The sequence below is a fragment of the Nicotiana tabacum genome, chromosome 11, assembly GCF_000715075.1.
Source record: "Nicotiana tabacum cultivar K326 chromosome 11, ASM71507v2, whole genome shotgun sequence".
In the NCBI taxonomy this organism is placed as follows: domain Eukaryota; kingdom Viridiplantae; phylum Streptophyta; class Magnoliopsida; order Solanales; family Solanaceae; genus Nicotiana; species Nicotiana tabacum.
In genome coordinates, this window is record NC_134090.1 from 140,894,470 (window position 1) to 140,908,272 (window position 13,803).

Genomic DNA, 13,803 nt, shown 5'->3' on the forward strand with positions numbered 1-13,803 from the left:
TTTGATGTACCAGAAAATCCGAGTCTCCCAAGACCAAAACTTCATGGACATCCATGTCTGCAGCTAGCCTCAAACCCAAAATACAGGCTTCATACTCAGCCATATTGTTAGTGCAATAAAACCAAAGCTGAGCCATAACAGGATAGTGATGCCCTGTTTCAGAAATAAGTACAGCTCCTATCCCGACTCCTTTCATGTTGGCAGCCCCATCAAAGAAAAGTTTCCAGCCTTGTTTTTCAATTTGCTCCAGTTCATCGATATGCATCACTTCTTCATCGGGAAAATAAGTTCTCAATGGCTCGTAATCTTCATCGACCGGGTTATCGGCCAAATGATCGGCCAATGCTTGGGCTTTTATTGCAGTCCGAGTCACATAGATGATGTCAAACTCTGTGAGCAATATCTGCCACTTCGCAAGTCTCCCTGTCGACATAGGCTTTTAAAATATATACTTCAACGGATCCAAGCGCGAAATAAGGTAAGTAGTGTAGGATGACAAATAATGTTTCAATACCCAAGTTAGGGCGCAACATGTCCTTTCTAGATGAGTGTACTTAACCTCATAAGTCGTGAACTTCTTGTTAAGATAATAGATGGCCTGTTCCTTTCTGCCGGTGATGTCATGCTGCCCCAGTACACAGCCAAATGAATTTTCCAAGACTGTCAATTAAAGAATCAAAGGTCTTCCTGGTTCTGGCGGAACCAGCACGGGTGGGTTTGACAAGTATCCTTTTATCTTATCAAACGCTTCTTGACATTCATCAGTCCACTTGACCGCAGCATCTTTCTTCAGCAATTTGAAAATAGGCTCAAAAGTTATCGTGAGCTGAGCAATAAACCTGCTGATGTAGTTCAACCTCCCTAACAGACTCATCACTTCAGTCTTGTTCCTCGGAGGTGGCAATTCTTGGATGGCTTTGATCTTTGATGGGTCCAACTCGATGCCTCACCGGCTGACTATGAATCCCAACAGCTTTCTGGATGCAACACCAAATGCGCACTTGGCAGGGTTAAGCTTGAGGTTGTACCTGCGAAGTCTCAGGAAGAATTTCCTCAAATCCCCAGTGTGTTCGGCATGATGCTTTGATTTTATGATCACATCGTCCACGTATACCTCAATCTCCTTATGTATCATGTCATAAAACACTATAGTCATTGCTCTCATATAAGTTGCCCCGGCGTTCTTCAAACCAAATGGCATTATCCGGTAGCAATAAGTTCCCCACGGCATGATGAATGCCGTCTTTTCTGCATCTTCTTCATCCATTAGAATCTGATGATACCCGGCATAGCAATCCACAAAAGATCCTATCTCTTGCTTGGCACAATTATCGATCAAAATATGGATATTGGGTAATGGGAAGTTATCCTTCGGACTTGATTTGTTGAGATTGCAGTAATCGACGCATACTCTGATCTTGTCGTCCTTCTTGGGCACAGGTACGACATTAGCCAACCAAACAGGATATCGAGTGACCCGAATGACCTTTGCATCCAATTGTTTGGTGATTTCTTCTTTAATTTTCACACTCATATCAGTTTTGAATTTCCTCAACTTTTGCTTGACGGGAGGAAACACTGGATCGGTGGGCAATTTGTGGACCACTAAATCAGTGCTCAAGCCCGGCATGTCGTCATATGACCATACAAAAACATCTTTGAATTCGATTAGTACTTTGATTAACTCTTCCCGGATCTTTGGCTCGAGGTGGACACTTATTTTAGTCTCTCGGATATTATCTGTGTCTCCTAAATTGACGGTTTCTGTATCATTCAGGTTGGGTTTGGGTTTTTCTTCGAAGTGAATTAACTCCTTACTAATCTCTTCGAAGGCCTCATCCTCATCGTATTCTGATTCGTAATCATAATCTACTTCTTGAACTATTATTTCGGAATCAGATTGATTTTTAAGACTAGGCTGAGGATTCCTTATGCATGCCATATCACTAGATCCAGCGTAAAAAGAACTGTACAGAAAAGAAAAGAAAAACTATCAGGAATGATAAAGAAGGGGAAACTGCATTTCATTGAATGAAACAAGGTTTGCACACTTCAAACAGACTGAAAGATAAAAATCCGGATTACAACCCTAGAATGATCCAGACAAACTGAAGGAAAATCAAAATAAACTACCAAGACTCCTTTCGAATGGGGAGAGGAGTGACTTTCCAATTATTAAGCTTTGTTTCTGGCCCAACAAATTGAATTTCTGCGTTGCTAGGACCTTCACCACTTTCCACCATGTTCACACTATCAAACAACTTTTCAAATCTTTCAATTAACTCCTCGTCAGGATTAATCATAGAACTGGGAATTGTTGTTACCGGGCGACTTTTGGTACTGGACTTGACAAATGATTTGGAAAGACGTGGGACTGGATTTGGAAGGACCCATGCCTTCTGTTTTAGCTTTCTGGCCTTTCTTATGTCTGCGGCAGTGGGTTTGAATACCAAACCAAATATTCCCAAGTTTTCGGGAAGAGACACCGACTGTATGATGCCTTGCAAAGATGAGCCCAAACCTTTACCTTGTACAAAACCTTCTTCAACATCTCATAGGCTACCATGACTGATGTGGCGGTTATCTTTGGATTTGGAATGTATTTCCCCTACGGAACTTTCTCTACCAATATCGTGTCAGAAACCTGGTAGACCCATGGTCCCTGGTCATCTTCCACCTCAATGACTGGTACAATGGCATTGCTGCGAGCACATAAACTGTCTTCCCCATGCACAACTATTTCTTGTTCCCATTCAAATTTGACTACCTGGTGTAGTGTTGATGGGACTGCTTTAGCGGCGTGGATCCATGGTCGACCCAACAGTAAATGATAGGAAACAGCTATATCCAGCACCTGAAACTCCATTGTGAACTCAACTAGCCCTATTGTCAGCTCCAGCACTATGTCCCCAACCAAATCTTTACCTCCGCCGTCAAATCCCCGCATGCAAATACTGTTCTTATGGATCCTCTCATCTTCTATTTTCAACTTGCTTAGAGTGGAGAGAGGACAGATGTTTGCGCTTGACCCGTTGTCAACCAATACCCAGGTCACCACAGAGTTTTCACATTTTAATGTGAGGTAAAGAGCTTTGTTGTGCTCAGTACCTTCTACAGGCAATTCATCATCAGAAAACGTGACTCTATTTGCTTCGAAGATTTTGTTGGCTATTTTTTCCAAGTGATTCACGGAGATCTTATCGGGAACGTGTGCCTCATTCAAGATCTTCATTAAAGCTTGACGGTGCTCGTCCGAATGGATCAATAATGACAATAGGGAAATTTGAGCGGGCATCTTTCTTAATTGTTCCACGATAGAGTAGTCCTGTAACTTCATCTTCCTCAAGAATTCTTCTGCTTCTTCTTCAGTTACGGCTTTCTTCATTAGTGCTGGATTATTTTTAGCTCTTCTTAACTTCTCGGGAGTAAAATACCTTCCCGAGCGAGTCAAACCCTGTACTTCACAGATTTCTTCTTTGACTTCCTTCCCTTTGTACATCACCGTTACCCGTTCGTAATTCCATGGAATAGCCTTGCTGTTGATTATTGGTAACTGGGTTACTGGCTTGATAATAACCCGATATGTGCGAGCTCCTTCCACGATTATGATGGGTTTGTTGGTCGTTCCCGGTACAATCACCTTCACCCCTTCCTATTTCATTTCAACTCTGCTTAAAGACCCCTTCTCTACTGCCATAAATGGCTCAACACTCTTTTTGCTCTGCTTGAGCACCAATCTTCTCATATGCTGATTGTTCATCTGTCTTGACTCCACTGGACCGAATCATCATGACGGTCTGTGATGGCTTCTTGGGCTCCCCCTCCGTATGCACTATTTCGATCATATTTGCCTCCTGATGGGATGGCATCGGATTCCTGTTGATATTGGGTGCTTCGGGAGCTTGAACTTCAATTCTATTGGTATCAATAAGCTCCTGTATCGCACTTTTCAAGTGCCAGCACTTTTCTGTATCATGACCCGGAGTACCAGAATAATACTCATAGCTGACAGTATAGTCAAGATTCTTTGGAGGAGGATTTGGCAGTTTGGACTGTATCGGCCTTAGCATGTCTAGCTGTTTTAGCCTGTGGAACAGACTGGTGTATGATTCTCCCAACGGAGTAAAGGTTTTCTTTTTCTGCAACCTTTCACCCTTGAGTGCTTGACTAGGCCTGAAACTTGGTCCGGGAGTATTTTGGTAGGCTCGTGGATGTGGATAAGTATTTGGTAGGACAGGAGCACGCCATTGAGCGTGGGCATAAGGTTAGTTGTATGCTTGTGCATGGTGGACGGAAAAATGAGGTTCTGGTGGGGGATAGTAGTGTTGGGGTGGATTGTGGTGATAAGTTTGTTGGTGGGGTCGAGGTTGATTGTAGTGGTAAGGTGAACCTCTGGATCCGGACCAAGTTCCTGAATCAACCATTGCTGCTTCCTCTCTTTTCTTCTTCCCAATCCCTCCTATGCCGCCCTGAATAGCCTGAGTAGTCGCTTTGATAGCCGAATAGCTCATGATTTTATTCGACTTGAGGCCCTCTTCTACCATGCCCCCCATCTTTACTACTTCGTTGAATGACTTTCCCACAGCTGAGACCAAATGGCCATAGTAAGTAGGTTCCAAAGCCTGTAGGAAGTAATCTACCATCTCACTTTCCTTCATTGGGGGATCTACTCTTGCTGCTTGCTCCCTCCATCTGAAACCATATTCTCTGAAGCTTTCACTGTGCTTCTTCTCAAGTTTAGTCAAGGACAGTCGATCTGGAATGATCTCAAGATTGTATTGGAAGTGACAGGCAAATGTTTGCACCAGATCATCCCATGTGTACCATCTCCCATGGTCTTGGCGAGTATACCATTCCAATGCTGATCCACTCAAACTCTGACTGAAGTAAGCCATTAACAATTCGTCTTTTCCTCCAGCTCCCCTCTTCTTGCTGCAAAAACCCCTCAAGTGGGCTACTGGATCGCCGTGCCCATTGTATAGATCGAACTTGGGCATCTTGAAACCTGCCGGTAATTGCACATTTGGGAACAGACATAGGTCTTTGTAGGCCACGCTGACTTGCCCTCCTAACCCCCGCATGTCTCTGAATGATTGTTCTAAGCTTTTAACTTTCCTGAACATCTCCTCCTGTTTGGTATTTTTGTCTGGTTTATCCGCTTCTATCGGGAGGTCAAAGTGAGGAGTATAAGAATGGGTTTCTGGAGCTTTGAAAGTGGGTTCTGAGGGGTAGTATTGGTTGTCCTGGGCCTGGAACATAGGCTCGCTAAGAGATTTGTGGAGTGTAGTTGGTGGAGGTGCTACGAAGACAGGAGTTACTAGTGGAGGAGGGTATGGAATTGGTTTAGGGGTGGAGATTGTGGTGTATGAGAAGTGGTGCCCCGGTAGTGCTGGTAAATGGGAAAGCTCAAGGATAGATCGGTGGCAGGATGATCTTGAGTTTGAGCCGGTGGTGGGGTGGAAGCAGGGTAAGCTGGGGGTGATTGTCCTTTAGACCAGCCCTGATACATCTCGGCCATTTGTTGCTTAAGTTTGAGCATCTCCTCTTTCATTTTATTGACGTCCAACTCCTTTACCTCAACCCTTGTGTCGACATCCGGGATAGACATGACTTCTGGTATTGGTCCTTTTGATCTGGTTTGGTAATGATAATGTGCCAGTATACTCTAGATAAACTAACTACTTGAATTCTCTGGAAAACAACAAACTTGTTAGTTTTTAGAGTTTAACATATATGTAATTGCACGTTGGGATGCAATGCACCTAGGCAATTAACCATTTTCTATCATGTATTTGCTCGGTTGCATGTGTCATCCCAGCTTTTCCTGACCTTTCCCTTTTATTGTCACTCACGCCTATCTTTTATTTCCCTCCCCTTTTCATTTTATTCTTTTCTTTTGGTTGTGGTCGAATCTTATGAAGATTGCCTACGTATCATGACCCTGCATGAATCAGAACGAGCGTAGTTCTGGTGGTCACAATTATTTATTATTTTTTAACAAGCGAAATAGTACAAAGACAGAAATGATATTACATTTGGACAACACTTTAAGAAAATGGTTTAAAAGACTCAACATGGACTTAAACTAAAACATGACTATTATATGAAAAGTGCTTCACTCCACAATCTTTTGCTTTTAATTACTGGAACATCTGCTCACGGTGGGGCTTGACCCGGCTGACCTCCTAATGTACGGTACATCCTCTCTAACTCCATTGCAAGATGACGGGCAAAAGTAGGTGCATGATCTAGAAACCTTTCATAATCCATTCCTTGGCAGATCACGTAACTTTGAGAAGTATAAACGGCCAAATCATGGATTTGTGCTCTGAAATCTTGGAGATTTTGGTCTTGGTTTTGCAATCGATGTTGGCGAGTGGTGGCTATATCTCTTATGTGATCTTCGCGATCTAAAGCTGACTCCAATTGAGCTCGAAGTCTAGCTTGATCGAGTCTTGCCTGTGCTTTCTCCCTATCAATATCTGCGTGCTGATATTCTCTATTGCACCTTCTCATTTCTTCTAACTGTGCATGAAGTTGAGCTTTTGAATGTATCCAATGGTCCTTCTCTCTCTTGAATTGAGCCATTTCTTCTTTGAATCTCATTACTTGGCGTTCCTTACTTGATTTGGCCTCCTCATTTAACTGTAAGATTTTTTCCTTAGCTTTGTCTAAGGCTTTTTCAGTCTATGTCAAAATGGAGTCATAATCTTGCATTTTTTCCATTAGATTGGCAATGATTTTCTGATCTTTCCAACTTCTTACTGGCGCTTCAGATGTTTTCTTCATCTGCTGAAACTGAGCACATAGAGTTTTATTCTCGCTAATCAGACTCTTCTTTTCACCTTCTGCTTCTTGTGCTTGTAAGTCTTTCTCCAAATTGAGGTTCCTCAGGCTTTCTTCTAAGGCATGAATAGTTGCTTTATACCTCCTTTCCTTTTCTCCCCAAGCCAACCGTTCTTGGATTTTGTCATCCAAGGCTTGAACATGTGGCCTTTTTATGGGCCTTCTAGGATCAGGTTCTGGTGCATCATCCACGCGGGATCTTTTCTCAAACCACCTAGCGTAACCCGGATTTATCTCGCCTTTTGCAGGATCTGGAATTTGGGTATCATCTTTCAAGTATCGACAACCATTCCAAATCTGCTGGATTAAAGCCTCAGGGAGAGTGGCTTCGGGGTGTAGTTCAATCACTTGCGTACTCAAATCTTCATCATCAGGCACTACTTGGTATCTCTCTAGCTGTCTTAGAACTCTCTGTGGTGCGTACGGTTGGACGTTTCTTAAACCCAACAGCAGCAAATAACTCTTCAAGGTTGACATGTGTATCACCTCTCTTACCGGGAGCCATCCCAAAGTCCACTCAATTTGACTCACCATTAAAGATTTTAAATGGGATACCCATGCTTCCACCCCTTCTGAAGATTTGTAGTCTTTTATTATTTCTTCATAACTCTCGATGAAATTGTCCTTGCTTGGACCATACTGCATGAACTTGGGGTGATGTCGAAGATGTTCAGTCAACCACATTTGCAACAAAATATTGCAACCTTCAAAGAATTTTGCCCCGGATTTACACAAAGTCAACGCCCGATAAATGTCTGAGAGAATGATCGGGGCAAGAGTGTGATGTTCTTTGGTAGTGAGGACTTGTACGACTCTGGCTATGCGAATATCAATCGTCCGCTCTTTGTTTGGGAAGACCATGATTCCTAGAAAAGCTACCATAAAAGCGAAGCGTCGGTGAATCTGCCAGGTGTCCTTGTTTTGTTTGTTAGTAAGGCCCTTTTCATGAATTTCAAATCCATCCGGCTTTCCGAACCTTGAATATAGAAAGTTGAAAGAACAACACCCTTCGACAATGTTGCTTTTTCTGATTTGATTACTGATATTCAGAAGACCAAAGAATCGGTGTACTGAGGGAGCCTTTGGGAATATAAGATTCTGGTTTCTCAAATCTCCGTCAAAACCGGAATATCCAGCTATTTCTTCTAATGTGGGAGTAAGCTCGAAATCAGAGAAGCGAAAGACATTGTGAACAGGGTCCCAAAAAGTCACTAGTGTCGTAATCAAATCATCGCGTGGTTTAACTTTCATAATATCTGTGAGAGCTCCCAAATACTTAATGACCCATTTCTGACCATCTTCTCCTAACTCATGCCACCACATCTAAAGCCGAAATAGAAACTCATCTACATCTGTGAACAGTGGGTTTTGGATGGTGCTCATTTTGTACCTGTGAGTGATTTTAATTTTTAAAAAAAACAAAATCAAGACTCATTTTGAAAAAAAATCATTAAAATAAAATTCATATATATAAAAAACAACACTTCGATGAAGAAGATTTAAAGGCTATGTTTACTAGCCGGCAAAGTTTTATTTTTTTTTGAAAGAAAAAAAATGATTTTAGGCGGCTGTTCTTGCAAAAACAACCTTTCGGCGCCCTTTTGGGGACATTCGGCATATTTTGGACAAGAATGGCATCACCTTACTTATGACAACACAATGACATTTATGTACCCATATTTTAATTATTTATTATCTATTTATTTTTATTATTTTTTTAAAAAAAAATAGTTGGGCCCGATGTGGGTTGCCTACGTATCTCACATCCGGCGAGAATCATACTTACGTAGTTCGTAATAATAAAACCATTTTTAAAAGAAACACGACATTTCCTTTTCTTTTCAAAATTTCAAAATATTTTGGAATTTTTTTTTTTTTCGAAAACAGCCAATTTTCTTTCTCGGTTCTCACATTGATTTTCCTTTTCTAACTTTTTCCTATAAGCTGGTCAACATGCAAATCCGAAACAAATGAATGCACAAGTAGCAAGTAAGATGCATCAGGATGGTCTTTTTATTTCAGGTACACCTGTCCTAGACAGACTCAACCCCTGTGTTGAGTCTCCGAAGTCAAATGCACATGATGCAAACAAACGTTCCTACTAGGGATCCGACATGAAGCTGAGTTATTCTAAGTGTAAAACCTGGGGTATACTGTTCTAGACCTGGCTTACCCAAGAAGACAGCTCGAGCCGAAGTGGGGGCAACGTACCGGGAGCACAAACGTCTACCTGGCCTAGTTACATGACCTAACTTCGTTCTATTTGGTATGACTTCTAACAAAAAGGTGGGCCACGCGCACGTGTGTACCATAAATTCAGAAGACTCAGAAAGAAGAAGGGTTTCGTAACAGTTTAATATACAGTTCAGATAATATCAAAGCGGTAAAAAGCAACATTTAGCACATTAGGCCCAAACATGTGAATAAACCAGATAATAAATAAAGCCAAATATAACAATTATTCTAAGCTCAAATTCTTGAACCCTGAATCAGAGATTCTGGGTTCGGATCCCTAGCAGAGTCGACAGAGCTGTCACACCTCCTTTTTTGCCTACACCCCGGAAAGGGTATAAATTCAAGGGAGTTTTTCCAATTAAAGGACAATCGAAACGGAATTATTTACATTAAATTCAGAGTCGCCACTTGGGATAATTTATGGTGTCCTAAGTCACCGGTTAGAATCCCGAATCGAGGAAAATATTGACTCTGTATTACAGTCCGCGAGCCAGAAATCCTGGTAAGGAATTCTGTTAACCCGGGAGAAGGTGTTAGGCACTCCCGAATTCCGTGGTTCTAGCACGGTCGCTTAACAATTTATACTTGGCTTAAATTATTTAATCTGTTTAGAAACTACGTGCATTTACCTTTACCGCTTTTAATTACGTGATTTGCTCGTATTTAAAGAATTATCGAGTTACGCATATGTATACTCGTGGGGTTTGGTGTGTCAAGAGTCATGTCACGCGTACGTGTACACAATTCACGGCGCTTAGTTTATTTAAAAAAAAATTAGTCAAAATTGCGCGGACGCGTACCTTAATTTATTTTTAAAAAAATCGTAATTATGTCACGCGAACATGTATACAATCACGATGATTGATTTATTAAGATCATACCTAAAAGCATACCATCGATTTGGTTTTGATGTAAATATGTGAATGCAAGATTTTCATAGATCAACAGTGAGCCTTCCTTATTCTCGCATTTTAGAATTAAAATTTTAAAAAATTAAATACTTGCATTTTTTAGAACTATGTTAACAGAAACAAAATATTACCACACAAAGAGACAAATTTTGCTAACATAGAAAACTGAGCAAAACAAAAAAATGAAACTATAGTCTTTTGATATTAAAACAAAACTTCAAACAAACTACCTAGAGCACTTTATGAATTATATATCTTAAGCACATAATCTTCCTCTAGCACATAATCTTTTTTTAAAAAATAAAATATTCCTACCAAATTAACACTTAGAAATTTCCAACTTTCATGGCTAGATAGTTAAAAATTATAAATGTTTACTCAGAGAAGAAAAAAAATTTCTTTATGTAATAGAACTTACTACAATCTTATAAAGAAAGTTTATTATAGTTTATGGTCTATTCACAAGAATGATTAGAAAAAGTTAACCTATATGTGACTTAAGGATACTATAGCACTATTTTTGTCCATAATTAACAACTCTTTATTTCTATTTTTAAAAGTTTGGCCGTAATTGCGCGAACACATACTCTGGTTTATTTTTAGAAATCTTAATTGTATTACGCGGACGTATACACAATCACAATTGTGTTTTTAAACGGCCCTAAAGGCTTTTCTACGAATATTAATTATTTTTATATCTAGGTTATGAAACAAATGCGGGGGCCACGCAATTTGTCATTTTTATTATCTATATAGTCCACCTCCATTATTTGAAAGAAGTTAGTTGTCTACCCATTAAGGGATTGAGCTTTACTCATGGTATACTGCTTGTTTAAGTAAAAGGAACAGTCCACGTTGGATTGCTGAAAGGCCCAAATAAATAAAGCTCCATTAACTAACATTGATGTGGACCTGGTATACGAGTCGTTGGGCTCCAAGTTAGCCCAATATCAAAATCTTAGAGATATCATGAACCATTCCCTATTTCGAGCTTGGCCTAGTGATTAAAGGCCCACAATACTGAAACTCAGATTCGACGTACAAGGCTTGGGCCAACAACGAGCCCAACTGCAAATTGATAACTCCTGAAGCTCAAACATACTAACTCTAATATTAACTTTAATTTCTACTAAATAATTTGAGAAAACTTACGAAATGAACCCAATTAATGTCTATTATATAGATGGCTAAACTAACATTTATACCCTAACACCAATTAACACCAGAATATTGATGATAAAGCTTTCAACATCTTAATTTAAGATAAAGAATTCAAAGGCTTCCTATTAAACTGACCAAAACTCCATATGAGCTAACCACATACACGAAATAGGATAGTAAATACTAACATATCCTCAACTCGAAACAATAAAGCGTCAATCCAAACCAGCAGAGTGATATTATGACTTAAACATAATAGAAACGAATACATGCTCCTCTCAACAGTAATGAATACAAAGGTTGCCTTACACATTGATCAACAAATGAACTAGCTATTCAGCCTTGTAAACACATATAACTTCCAGATCTTAACCAACATTTATCATGACCTTTCATACACATTTAGCAACCAGCATAATGAATTACAAATTATTATTAACACATCATTCCTTATTCAAAACAGAAACCGTAAGAGACATAGGAAAATTAAATTGAATCAGATGACTTTTAAAAATGCAGAAACATCAAACATACGATTATATTATTACAAACATCAACTTGAGTACACCAAACTTCATGTCCATCCCCTTTTCACACATTAGAAGGTGAGATGAATACCTGGAAATGAGAGTAAAGAGGGGTAAGGTGCAGCAGTAGCATCAACAGGACTCAGCAGTAAAAATAAACCAAAGAAAACCAGTTTTTTAGCCAAATTCAGCCCAGTAGAAGGATCAACTGATACTTAGTAATCAAAAACAATCAGAACTTGAACCAAACACTTGAAAACCAGCACATTCAAATTATTTCAACCTATGATCATTCAGGGATTGTTTCAAAATGAAAAGCCTGAAAATCTCGAAAATTTTAATGGAACAGTTAGTATGTATTTTTCAGTATTTCCGAATCTCTCTTCTCTCTCTCTCTTTGTATCTTTTTTTTCTATCTCCCTCTCTCTCAGAATCTTTCTCTCTGAATGTTCTCTGTTCTGATTTTCAGCTCTTTTAAATAGACAATTAGCTTAGTGCCTTATCCATTATCAATTCACCTTTTCATTTCTTAATTGTCCACTGATTCAGTGCTTTTAATTAATTCAGTAATGCAATTTCTATCCTACCACTATTAGAAGTTTCTCAATTAGTGAACACTTGCATAATCAGTCAATTATTATACATATTTAACCAAACTCAAGATAATCATTAATTTAACCGACTAAGTTATTATACGAGATATGATTTCCAGATTCTAAACAAACTGACTACACAAACAAATTCACCAACATTCTGAAAAACCAAACAACGAACAGAAAAATAGTTTATGCCAGAAGATTGGTCGAGTTTTCAATTGAAATCGACCAAAGAAAAGAAAAAGAGATGAGGAAAGACGAACATCAGAATAATACCAATTAAACTATAAATATAGAAAATATGACAGAAGAACTCACCGGTCAGTAGTAACTGAAGAGAACCTTCGGATCTTTAAAAAAATTTAAACCAGATCTTGATTTTAACTGTGTGTTCTTATCAAGAACACACAGATAAAGTCAAGATTAGCTTAAAGTAACAATGAATCTTGACTCTGTAGTCTTAGGTTTAAAACTTAGATTCACTATTCGACATGTTCTGGTTTAATTCGAGGGTAACGAGTCGTGGATTGAGGAAGAGGAGAGGGAGGGGCTTCAGGGTGTTAATTTGGGAAGGATTGGAGCCGGAGCCACCACCGGAAGGCTGTGGTGAATGGTGGCGGCCGCTAGGGTTCGTCCCTTTAAATCTAGATTCGAACAATTCTAGGGATGTTCGAGGGAACTGGAATAGGGATTTGGTATGATGGGCTTGTGATGTTCATGGGGTGTGGTTTTCAGGCGGATTGGAGTCGGCGCCGCCACCGGAAGGTGGTGGGGAATGGTGGCGGCTGGTCTCTAGGGTTTGGGGTGAGGGAGACGATAGACGAGATGGGGGGGTTCTGAGGGGGCGGGGTTTGTTTGGGTATATATATACTGGGGTAGAATTAGATCCAGACCGTTTGATCAAATGAGATCAACGGCTTGGATCAATCACTTAATAGGAATGACGTCGTTTAGAGACCGGATCGGTCTTAGATGAAACGGGTCAGATTCAGGTGAGGCAGGTAAGGGGTAAAATCTTAGCCGTTGAATGAAATCAAATCAACGGCTCAGATGAATGGGTGGTACAACGACGTCATTTGGATTGTAAAGGGGGCGGACCGGGTTGGGACGGGTCTGGGCTGGTTTTTGGCTGGGTTTGGCTAGGTTTTGGGCTGGATTGGGGTAAAACGACTTGGGCCTGGAATTTTTAATTAAATGTGGCCCCAAATGGATTTCTTATTCTCTTTTATTTAATTCTTTTCCTTTTCTTTTCTTCCTTTTTCTTTCAAAAATTTGGAATCAAAATCCTAATTAAATTATAAAAGACCTAAATTAGCTTAAAATATTAATTAACTTTAAATAATACCTATCACAAATAATTAAACACTTAAATTAAAAGAAAATCACACAATTTGACCAAAATACAAAAATATGTTATTTTTTGTGAATTTTTATTTTTTTAAAACACCTAATTATTAATTAATTCCAAGAACGTAAAAATCAACTCCTAAATGCAGATGCTGTATTTTTATTTTTATTATTATTATT